The sequence below is a fragment of the Penaeus vannamei genome, chromosome 7, assembly GCF_042767895.1.
Source record: "Penaeus vannamei isolate JL-2024 chromosome 7, ASM4276789v1, whole genome shotgun sequence".
NCBI lineage: Eukaryota > Metazoa > Arthropoda > Malacostraca > Decapoda > Penaeidae > Penaeus > Penaeus vannamei.
The window spans coordinates 26,181,767-26,193,228 of NC_091555.1; positions in this window are offsets into that span (position 1 = coordinate 26,181,767).

Below are 11,462 nucleotides of genomic sequence, written 5' to 3' on the forward strand. Positions count from 1 at the left end.
TGTCGGTGAGAGTGGGATGTCGGTGAGGGTGGGCTGTCGGTGAGGGTGGGCTGTCGGTGAGGGAGGGATGTCGGTGACGGAGGGCTGTCGGCGAGGGTGGGCTGTCGGTGAAGGAGGGCTGTCAGTGAGGGTGGGCTATCGGTGAGGGAGGGATGTCGGTGAGGGAAGGATGTCGTTGAGGGTGGGCTGTCGGTGAGGTTGGGGGGTCGGTGACGGAGGGAGATCGGCGAGGGTGGGGTGTCGGTAAGAGTGGGATGTCGGTGAGGGTGGGCTGTCGGTGAGGGAGGGATGTCGGTGAGGGTGGGTTGTCGGTGAAGGAGGGATGTCGGTGACGGAGGGCTGTCGGCGAGGGTGGGCTGTCGGTGAGGGTGGGCTGTCGGTGAAGGAGGGCTGTCAGTGAGGGTGGGCTGTCGGTGAGGGAGGGATGTCGGTGAGGGTGAACTGTTGGTGAGGGAGGGATGTCGGTGAGGGAGGGATGTCGGCGAAGGTGGGCTGTCGGTAAAGGAGGGCTGTCGGTGAAGGAGGGCTGTCGGTGAAGGAGGGCTGTCAGTGAGGGTGGGCTGTCGGTGAGGGAGGGATGTCGGTGAGGGTGGGCTGTCGGTTAGAGAGGGATGTCGGTGAAGGTGGGCTGTCTGTGAGGGAGGGATGTCGGTGAGGGTGGGCTGTCGGTGAGGGTGGGCTGTCGGTGAGGAAGGGCTGTCGGTGAGGGTGGGCTGTCGGTGAGGGAGGGCTGTCGGTGAGGGTGGGGTGTCGGTGAGAGAGGGATGTCGGTGAGGGAAGGAAGGGCGGTGAGGGTGGGCGGTCGGTGAGGGAGGGCTGTCGGTGAGGGAGTGATGTCGGTGAGGGAGTGATGTCGGTGAGGGTGGGCTGTTGGTGAGGGAGGGCTTTCGGTAAGGGTGGGATGTCGGTGAGGGTGGGCTGTCTGTGAGGGTGTGCTGTCGGTGAGGGAGGGCTGTCGATGAGGGTGGGCTGTCGGTGAGGGTGGGCTGTCGGTGAAGGTAGGCTATCGGTGAGGGTGGGATGTCGGTGAGGGCCGGATGTCGGTTAGGGTGGGCTGTAGGTAAGGGAGGGATGTTGGTGACGGAGGGATGTCGGTGAGGGTAGGCTGTCGTTGAGGAAGGGATGTCGGTGAGGATGGGCTGTCTGTGAGAGTGGGCTCTCGGTGAGGGAGGGCTGTATGTGAGGGAGGGATGTCGGTGAGAGTGGGCTGTCGGTGAGGGAGGGATGCCGGTGAGAGTGGGCTGTCGGTGAGGGAGGGATGTCGGTGAGGGTGGGCTGTCGGTGAGGAAGGGATGTTCGGTGAAGGAGGGATGTCGGTGAGGGTGGGCTGTTAGTGAGGGTGGGATGTCGGTGAGGGAGGGCTGTCGGTGAGGGAGGGCTGTCGGTGAGGGAGGGCTGTCGGTGAGGGAGGGCTGTCGGTGAGGGTGGGCTGTCGGTGAGGGAGGGATGTCGGTGAGGAAGAGATGTCGGTGAGGATGGGATGTCGGTGAGGGAGGGCTGTCGGTGAGGGTGGGATGCCGGTGAGGGAGGGCAGCCGGTGAGGGGGGGATGCCGGCGAGGGAGGGAGGGCGGTAGGGGAGGGATGGCGGTGAGGGTGGGACTTCGGTGAGGGTGGGCTGTCGGTGAGGGAGGGATAGCGGTGAGGGTGGGCTGTCGGTGAGGGAGGGATGTCGGTGAGGGAGGGCTGTCGGTGAGGGAGGGCTGTCGGTGAGGGTGGGCTGTCGGTGAGGGTGGGCTGTAGGTGAGGGAGGGCTGTCGGTGAGGGAGGGCTGTCGGTGAGGGTGGGCTGTCGGTGAGGAAGGGATGTTGGTGAAGGAGGGATGTCGGTGAGGGTGGGCTGTTAGTGAGGGTGGGATGTCGGTGAGGGAGGGCTGTCGGTGAGGGAGGGCTGTCGGTGAGGGAGGGCTGTCGGTGAGGGAGGGCTGTCAGTGAGGCTGGGATGTCGGTGAGGCTGGGATGTCGGTGAGACAGGGATGTAGGTGAGGATGGGATGTCGGTGAGGGAGGGCTGTCGGTGAGGGTGGGATGTCGGTGAGGGAGGGCTGTCGGTGAGGGAGGGATGTCGGTGAGGGAGGGATGTCGGTGAGAGAGGGATGTCGGTGAGGGAGGGCTGTCGGTGAGGGTGGGATGTCGGTGAAGATGGAATGTCGGTGAGGGTGGGGTGGCGGGGAGGAAGGCATGTCGGTGAGGAAGGCATGTCGGTGAGGGAGGGCTGTCGGTGAGGGAGGGATGTCGGTGAGGGTGGGCTGTCGGTGAGGGAGGGATGTCGGTGAGGGAGGGCTGTCGGTGAGGGTGGGCTGTCGGTGAGGAAGATATGTCGGTGAGGGAGGGCTGTCGGTGAGGAAGGGATGTCGGTGAGGGTGGGCTGTACGGTGAGGAAGGGATGTCGGTGAGGGAGGACTGTCGGTGAGGGTGGGCTGTCGGTGAGGGAGGGATGTCGGTGAGGGTTGGCTGTCGGTGAGGGAGGGATGTCGGTGAGAGTGGGCTGTCGGTGAGGGAGGGCTGTCGGTGAGGAAGGGATGTCAGTGAGGGTGGGCTGTCGGTGATGAAGGGATGTCGGTGAGGGTGGGCTGTCGGTGAGGGTGGGCTGTCGGTGAGGAAGGGATGTCGGTGAGGGAGGGATGTCGGGGAGGAAGGGGTGCCGGTGAAGGAGGGCTGTCGGTGAGGGAGGGATGTCGGTGAGGGTGGGCTGTCGGTGAGGGTGGGATGTCGGTGAGGGAGGGCTGTCGGCGAGGGTGGGCGGTCGGTGAGGGTGGGTTGTCGGTGAGGAAGGGCTGTCGGTGAGGGTGTGCTGTCGGTGAGGGTGGGCTGTCGGTGAGGGAGGGCTGTCGGTGAGAGAGGGCTGTCGGTGAGGGATGGATGTCGGTGAGGGAGGGATGTCGGTGAGGCTTGGCCGTGGGTGAGTGAGGGATGTCGGTGAGGGAGGGATGTCGGTGAGGCTTGGCCGTGGGTGAGGGAGGGTTGTTGGTGAGGGAGGGATGTCGGTCAGAGAGGGCTGTCGGTGAGGGAGGGATGTCGGTGAGGGAGGGATGTCGGTGAGGGAGGGATGTCGGTGAGGGAGGGATGTCGGTGAGGGAGGGATGTCGGTGAGGGAGGGATGTCGGTGAGGGAGGGATGTCGGTGAGGGAGGGCTGTCGGTGAGGGAGGGATGTCGGTGAGGGAGGGATGTCGGTGAGGGAGGGATGTCGGTGAGGGAGGGATGTCGGTGAGGGAGGGATGTCGGTAAGGGTGGGATGTCGATGAGGCTTGGCTGTCGGTGAGGGTGGGATGTCGGCGAGGGTGGGATGTCGGTGAGGGTGGGCTGTCGGTGACGGAGGGAAGTCGGTGAGGGTGGGCTGTCGGTGAGGGTGGGATGGCGAGGGTGGGCTGTCGGTGACGGTGGGCTGTCGGTGAGGGTGGGATGTCAACGAGGGTGGGCTGTCGGTGAGTGTGGGCTGTCGGTGAGGGTGGGATGTCGTTGAGCGAGGGATGTCAGTGATGGTGGGCTGTCGGTGTGGGAGGGTGGTCGGTGAGGGTGGGCTGTGGGTGAGGGTGGGCTGTCGGGGAGGAAGGGCTGTCGGTAAGGGAGGGATGTCGGTGAGGGAGGGATGTCGGTGAGGGAGGGATGTCGGTGAGGCTGGGATGTCGGTGAGGGAAGGATGTCGGTGAGGGAGGGCTGTCGGTGAGAGTGGGTTATCGGTAAGGGAGGGATGTCGGTGAGAGAGGGATGTCGGTGAGAGAGGGCTGTCGGTGAGGGAGGGCTGTCGGTTAGGGAGGGATGTCGGTGAGGGAGGGATGTCGGTGAGGGAGGGATGTCGGTGAGGGTGGGCTGTCGGTGAGGGAGGGATGTCGGTGAGGGAGGGCTGTCGGTGAAGGAGGGATGTCGGTGAGGGTGGGCTGTCGGTGAGGGTGGGCTGTCGGTGAGGGAGGGATGTCGGTGAGGGTGGGCTGTCGGTGAAGGAGGGCTGTCGGTGAGGGAGGGCTGTCGGTGAGGGTGGGATATTGGTGAGGGTGGGATATCGGTGAGGGTGGGCTGTCGGTGAGGGAGGGATGTCGGTGAGGAAGGGATGTCGGTGAGGGAGGGCTGTCGGTGAGGGTGGGCTGTCGGTGAGGAAGGGATGTCGGTGAGGGAGGGCTGTCGGTGAGGGAGGGATGTCGGTGAGGGTGGGCTGTCGGTGAGGGTGGGATGTCGGTGAGGGTGGGCTGTCGGTGAGGAATGGATGTCGGTGAGGGAGGACTGTCGGGGAGGGAGGGATGTCTGTGAGGGTTGGCTGGCGGTGAGGGAGGGATGTCGGTGAGAGTGGGCTGTCGGTGAGGGAGGGCTGTCGGTGAGGAAGGGATGTCGGTGAGGGTGGGCTGTCGGTGAGGAAGAGATGTCGGTGAGTGTGGGCTGTCGGTGAGGGTGGGCTGTCGGTGAGGGAGGGCTGTCGGTGAGGAAGGGATGTCGGTGAGGGAGGGATGTCGGTGAGGAATGGATGTCGGTGAGGGTGGGCTGTCGGTGAGGGAGGGATGTCTGTGAGGGTTGGCTGTCGGTGAGGGAGGGATGTCGGTGAGAGTGGGCTGTCGGTGAGGGAGGGCTGTCGGTGAGGAAGGGATGTCGGTGAGGGTGGGCTGTCGGTGAGGAAGAGATGTCGGTGAGTGTGGGCTGTCGGTGAGGGTGGGCTGTCGGTGAGGGAGGGCTGTCGGTGAGGAAGGGATGTCGGTGAGGGAGGGATGTCGGTGAGGAAGGGATGCCGGTGAAGGAGGGCTGTCGGTGAGGGAGGGATGTCGGTGAGGGTGGGCTGTCGGTGAGGGTGGGCTGTCGGTGACGGAGGGATGTCGGTGAGGGAGGTCTGTCGGCGAGGGTGGGCTGTCGGTGAGGGTGGGCTGTCGGTGAGGGAGGGATGTCGGTGAGGGTGGGCTGTCGGTGAGGGAGGGATGTCGGTGAGGAAGGGATGTCGTTAAGGGAGGGATGTCGGTGAGGGAGGGCTGTCGGTGAGGGAGGGATGTCGGTGAGGGTGTGCTGTCGGTGAGGGTGGGCTGTCGGTGAGGGAGGGCTGTCGGTGAGAGAGGGCTGTCGGTGGGGGAGGGATGTCGGTGAGGGTAGGATGTCGGTGAGGCTTGGCTGTTGGTGAGGGTGGGCTGTCGGTGAGGGTGGGATGTCGGCGAGGGTGGGTTGTCGGCGAGGGTGGGCTGTCGGTGAGGGAGGGATGTCGGTGAGGATGGGCTGTCGGTGAGGGTGGGATGGCGAGGGTGGGCTGTCGGTGACGGCGGGCTGTCGGTGAGGGTGGGATGTCGGCGAGGGTTGGCTGTCGGTGAGTGTGGGCTGTCGGTGAGGGAGGGATGTCGGTGAGCGAGGGATGTCAGTAAGGGTGGGCTGTCGGTGAGGGAGGGATGTCGGTGAGCGAGGGATGACAGTGAGGGTGGGCTGTCGGTGAGGGAGGGATGTCGGTGAGGATGGGATGCCGGTGAGGGAGAGATGTCGGTGAGGAAGGGCTGTCGGTGAGGGGGGGATATCGGTGGGGGAGGGATGTCGGTGAGGCTGGGATGTCGGTGAGGGAGGGATGTCGGTGAGGGAGGGATGTCGGTGAGGGAAGGATGTCGGTGAGGGAGGGCTGTCGGTGAGGGAGGAATGTCAGTGAGGGAGGGATGTCGGTGAGGGAGGGATGTCGGTGAGAGAGGGGTCTCGGTGAGGGAGGGATGTCGGTGAGGCTGGGCTGTCGGTGAGGCTGGGATGTCGGTGAGGGAGGGCTGTCGGTGAGGGAAGGATGTAAGTGAGGGAGGGATGTCGGTGAGGGAGTGCTGTCGGTGAGGGAGGGCTTTCGGTGAGAGAGGGATGTCGGTAAGGGAGGGATGTCGGTGAAAGAGGGATGTCAGTGAGGGTGGGCTGTCGGTGAGGGTGCGATGTCGCTGAGGGTGGGCTGTCGGTGAGGGAGGGATGTCGGTGAGGGAGGGCTGTCGGTGAGGGAGGGCTATCGGTGAGGCTTGGCTGTCGGTCAGGGAGGGATGTCGGTGAGGGAGGGATGTCGGTGAGGGAGGGCTGTCGGTGAGGGAGGGCTGTCGGTGAGGGAGGGATGTCGGTGAGGGGCGGTGCTCGGTGAGGGAGGGATGTCGGTGAGGGAGGGATGTCGGTGAGGGAGGGATGTCGGTGAGGGAGGGATGTCGGTGAGGGAGGGATGTCGGTGAGGGAGGGATGTCGGAAAGGGAGGGATGTTGGAGAGGGAGAGCTGTCGGTGAGGGAGGGATGTCGGTGAGGGAGGGATTTCGGTGAGGGTGGGTTGACGGTGAGGGAGGGATGTCGGTGAGGGGGGGATGTCGATGAGGCTTGGCTGTCGGTGAGGGTGGGGGGGCGGTGAGGGTGGGATGTCGGCGAGGGTGGGATGTGGGTGAGGGTGGGCGGTCGGTGACGGAGGGAAGTCGGTGAGGGGGGGCGGTCGGTGAGGGTGGGATGGCGAGGGTGGGCTGTCGGTGACGGTGGGCTGTCGGTGAGGGTGGGATGTCGGCGAGGGTGGGCTGTCGGTGAGTGTGGGCTGTCGGTGAGGGAGGGATGTCGTTGAGCGAGGGATGTCAGTGAGGGTGGGCTGTCGGTGAGGGAGGGATGTCGGTGAGGATGGGCTGTCGGTGAGGGTGGGCTGTCGGTGAGGAAGGGCTGTCGGTAAGGGAGGGATGTCGGTGAGGGAGGGATGTTAGTGAGGGATGGATGTCGGTGAGGGAGGGATGTCGGTGAGGGAGGGATGTCGGTGAGGGAGGGCTGTCGGTGAGGGAGGGATGTCGGTGAGGGTGGGCTGTCGGTGAGAGTGGGGTATCGGTAAGGGAGGGATGTCGGTGAGAGAGGGATGTCGTTGAGGGAGCGATGTCGGTGAGGGAGGGATGTCGGTGAGGGAGGAATGCCGGTGAGGGAGGGATGTCGGTGAGGGAGGGATGTCGGTGAGGCTTGGCTGTGTGTGAGGGAGGGATGTCGGTGAGGGAGGGGTGTCGGTGAGGGAGGGATGTCGGTGAGGGAGGGCTGTCGGTGAGGGAGGGCTGTCGGTGAGGGAGGGATGTCGTTGAGGGAGGGATGTGGGTGAGAGTGGGCTGTCGGTGAGGGAAGGCTGACGGGGAGGGAGGGATGTCGGTGAGGGAAGGATGTCGGTGAGAGATATATTTCGGTGAGGGAGGGATGTCGGTGTGGAAAGGATGTCGGTGAGGGAAGGATGTCGGTGAGGGAGGGCTGGCGGTGAGGGGGGGGTGTCGGTGAGGGAGGGCTGTCGATGAGGATGAGCTGTCGGTGAGGGTGGGCTGTCGGTGAGGGTGGGATGTCGGTGAGGGTGGGCTGTCGGTGAGGAATGGATGTCGGTGAGGGAGGACTGTCGGTGAGGGAGGACTGTCGGTGAGGGTGGGCTGTCGGTGAGGGAGGGATGTCGGTGAGGGTTGGCTGTCGGTGAGGGAGGGATGTCGGTGAGAGTGGGCTGTCGGTGAGGGAGGGCTGTCGGTGAGGAAGGGATGTCGGTGAGGGTGGGCTGTCGGTGAGGAAGAGATGTCGGTGAGGGTGGGCTGTCGGTGAGGGAGGGCTGTCGGTGAGGAAGGGATGTCGGTGAGGGAGGGATGTCGGTGAGGAAGGGATGCCGGTGAAGGAGGGCTGTCGGTGAGGGAGGGATGTCGGTGAGGGTGGGCTGTCGGTGAGGGTGGGCTGTCGGTGACGGAGGGATGTCGGTGAGGGAGGTCTGTCGGCGAGGGTGGGCTGTCGGTGAGGGTGGGCTGTCGGTGAAGGAGGGATGTCGGTGAGGGTGGGCTGTCGGTGAGGGAGGGAAGTGGGTGGGGGAGGGATGCCGGTGAGGGAGGGCAGTCGGTGAGGGAGGGAAGCCGGTGAGGGTGGGGTGCCGGAGAGGGTGGGATTTCGGTGAGGGTGGGTTGTCGGTGAGGGTGGGCTGTCGGTGGGGGAGGGATGTCGGTGAGGGTGGGATGTCGGTGAGGCTTGGCTGTTGGTGAGGGTGCGCTGTCGGTGAGGGTGGGATGTCGGCGAGGGTGGGTTGCCGGCGAAGGTGGGCTGTCGGTGAGGGAGGGATGTCGGAGAGGATGGCCTGTCGGTGAGGGTGGGATGGCGAGGGTGGGCTGTCGGTGACGGTGGGCTGTCGGTGAGGGTGGGATGTCGGCGAGGGTTGGCTGTCGGTGAGTGTGGGCTGTCGGTGAGGGAGGGATGTCGGTGAGCGAGGGATGTCAGTAACGGTGGGCTGTCGGTGAGGGAGGGATGTCGGTGAGCGAGGGATGTCAGTGAGGGTGGGCTGTCGGTGAGGGAGGGATGTCGGTGAGGATGGGATGCCGGTGAGGGAGAGATGTCGGTGAGGAAGGGCTGTCGGTGAGGGAGGGATATCGGTGGGAGAGGGATGTCGGTGAGGCTGGGATGTCGGTGAGGGAGGGATGTCGGTGAGGGAGGGATGTCGGTGAGGGAAGGATGTCGGTGAGGGAGGGCTGTCGGTGAGGGAGGAATGTCAGTGAGGGAGGGATGTCGGTGAGGGAGGGATGTCGGTGAGAGAGGGCTCTCGGTGAGGGAGGGATGTCGGTGAGGCTGGGCTGTCGGTGAGGCTGGGATGTCGGTGAGGGAGGGCTGTCGGTGAGGGAAGGATGTAGGTGAGGGAGGGATGGCGGTGAGGGAGTGGTGTCGGTGAGGGAGGGCTTTCGGTGAGAGAGGGATGTCGGTAAGGGAGGGATGTCGGTGAAAGAGGGATGTCAGTGAGGGTGGGCTGTCGGTGAGGGTGGGATGTCGGTGAGGGTGGGATGTAGGTGAGGGAGGGATGTCGGTGGGGGAGGGATGTCGGTGAGGGAGTGATGTCGGTGAGGCTTGGCTGTCGGTGAGGGAGGGATGTCGGTGAGGCTTGGCTGTAGGTGAGGGAGGGATGTCGGTGAGAGAGGGATGTCGGTGAGAGAGGGCTGTCGGTGAGGGAGGGCTGTCGGTGAGGGTGGGCTGTCGGTGAGGGAGGGATGTCGGTGAGGGTGCTCGGCGGTGAGGGAGGGCTGTCGGTGAGGGAGGGCTGCCGGTGAGGGGGGGTTGTCGGTGAGGGAGGGCTGTCGGTGAGGGAGGGCTGTCGGTGAGGGTGGGCTATCGGTGAGGGAGAGATGGTGAGGGAGGGATGTCGGTGAGGGTGCGCGGCGGTGAGGAAGGGATGTCGGTGAGGGAGGGATGTCGGTGAGGGAGGGATGTCGGTGAGGGTGGCCTGTCGGTGAGGGTGGGCTGTCGGTGAGGGAGGGATGTCGGCTAGGGTGCGCGGCGGTGAGGGAGGGATGTCGGTGAGGGAGTGATGTCGGTGAGGGAGGGCTGTCGGTGAGGGTGGGCTGTTGGTGAGGGTGGGCTGTCGGTGAGGGAGGGATGTCGGTGAGGGTGGGATGTCGGTGAGGGAGGGATGTCGGTGAGAGTGGGCTGTCGGTGACGGAGGGATGTCGGTGAGGGAGGGATGTCGGTGAGGGAGGGCTGTCGGTGAGGGTGGGCTGTCGATGAAGGAGGAATGTCGGTGAGAGTCGGCTGTCGGTGAGGGAGGGATGTCGGTGAGGGTGGGCTGTCGGTGAGGGAGGGCTGTCGGTGAGGGAGGGATGTCGGTGAGGGAGGGCTGTTGGTGAGGGTGGGCTGTCGGTGAGGGAAGGATGTCGGTGAGGGAGGGCTGTCGGTGAGGGAGGGATGTCGGTGAGGATGGGCTGTCGGTGAGGGTAGGCTGTCGGTGAGGGAGGGATGACGGTGAGGGAGGGATGTCGGTGAGGGTATGCTGTCGGTGAGGGAGGGATGCCGGTGAGAGTGGGCTGTCGGTGAGGCAGGGCTGTCGGTTAGGTAGAGATGTCGGTGAGTGACGGCGGTCGGTGAGAGAGGGATGTCGGTGAAGGTGGGCTGTCTGTGAGGCAGGGATGTCGGTGAGGGTGGGCTGTCTGTGAGAGTGCGCTGTCGGTGAGGGTGGGCTGTCAGTGAGGGTGTGCTTTCGGTGAGACAGGGATGTCGGTGAGGGTGGGCTGTCGGTGAGGGTGGGATTTTGGTGAGGGTGGGCTGTCGGTGAAGGTAGGCTATCGGTTAGGGTGGGCTGTCGGTGAGGGTGGGCTGTCGTTGAGGGTGGGCTGTAAGTGAGGGTTTGCTGTCGGTGAGGGATGGATGTCGGTGAGGGTGGGCTGTCGGTGAGGGTGGGATTTCGGTGAGGGTGGGCTGTCGGTGAAAGTAGGCTATCGGTGAGGGTGGGATGTCGGTGAGGGAGGGATGTCGGTGAGAGCGGGATGTCGGTTAGGGTGGGCTGTCGGTGAGGGAGGGATGTCGGTGAGGGTGGGCTTTCGGTGAGGGAGGGATGACGGTGACGGAGGGATGTCGGTGAAGTTGGCTGTCGGTGAGGGAGGGATGTCGGTGAGGGTGGGCTGTCGGCGAGGGAGGGATGTCGGTGAGGGTAGGCTTTCGGTGAGGGAGGGCTGTCGGTGAGGGTGGGCTGTCGGTGAGGGAGGGATGTCGTTGAGGGTAGGCTGTCGGTGAATGTGGGCTGTCGGTGAGGGTGGGTTGTCGGTGAGGGTGGGCTGTCGGTGAGGGTGGGCTGTCGGTGAGGGTGGGATTTCGGTGAGGGTGGGCTGTCGGTGGAGGTAGGCTATCGGAGAGGGTGGGATGTCGGTGAGGGTGGGATGTCGGTGAGGGTGGGCTGTCAGTGAGGGTGTGCTTTCGGTGAGGGAGGGATGTCAGTGAGGGTGGGCTGTCGGTGAGGGTGGAATGTCGGTGAGGGAGGGATGTCGGTCAGGGCGGGATGTTGGTTAGGGTGGGCTGTCGGTGAGGGAGGGATGTCGGTGAGGGTGGGCTTTCGGTGAGGGAAGGCTGTCGGTTAGGGAGGGTTGGCGGTGAGGGAGGGATGTCGGTGAGGGAGGGATGTCGGTGAGGGAGGGATGTCGGTGAGGGAGGGATGTCGGTGAGGCTTGGCCGTGGGTGAGGGAGGGATGTCGGTGAGGCTTGGCCGTGGGTGAGGGAGGGATGTCGGTGAGGGAGGGTTGTTGGTGAGGGAGGGATGTCGGTCAGAGAGGGCTGTCGGTGAGTGAGGGCTGTCGGTGAGGGAGGGATGTCCGTGAGGGATGGATGTCGGTGAGGGAGTGATATCGGTGAGGCTTGGCCGTGGGTGAGGGAGGGATGTCGGTGAGGGAGGGATGTCGGTGAGGGAGGGATGTTAGTGAGGGATGGATGTCGGTGAGGGAAGGATGTCGGTGAGGGAGGGCTGTCGGTGAGGGAGGGCTGTCGGTGAAGGTGGGATGTCGGTGAGGCTGGGATGTCGGTGAGACAGGGATGTAGGTGAGGGAGGGTTGTCGGTGATGGAGGGCTGTCGGTGAGGGTGGGATGTCGGTGAGGGAGGGATGTCGGTGGGAGAGGGATGTCGGTGGGAGAGGGATGTCGGTGAGGGAGAGCTGTCGGTGAGGGAGGGCTGTCGGTGAGAGAGGGATGTAGGTGAGGGAGGGATGTAGGTGAGGTTGGGCTGTCGGTGAGGGTGGGTTGAGGGTGAGAGTGGGCTGTCGGTGAGGGAGGGCTGT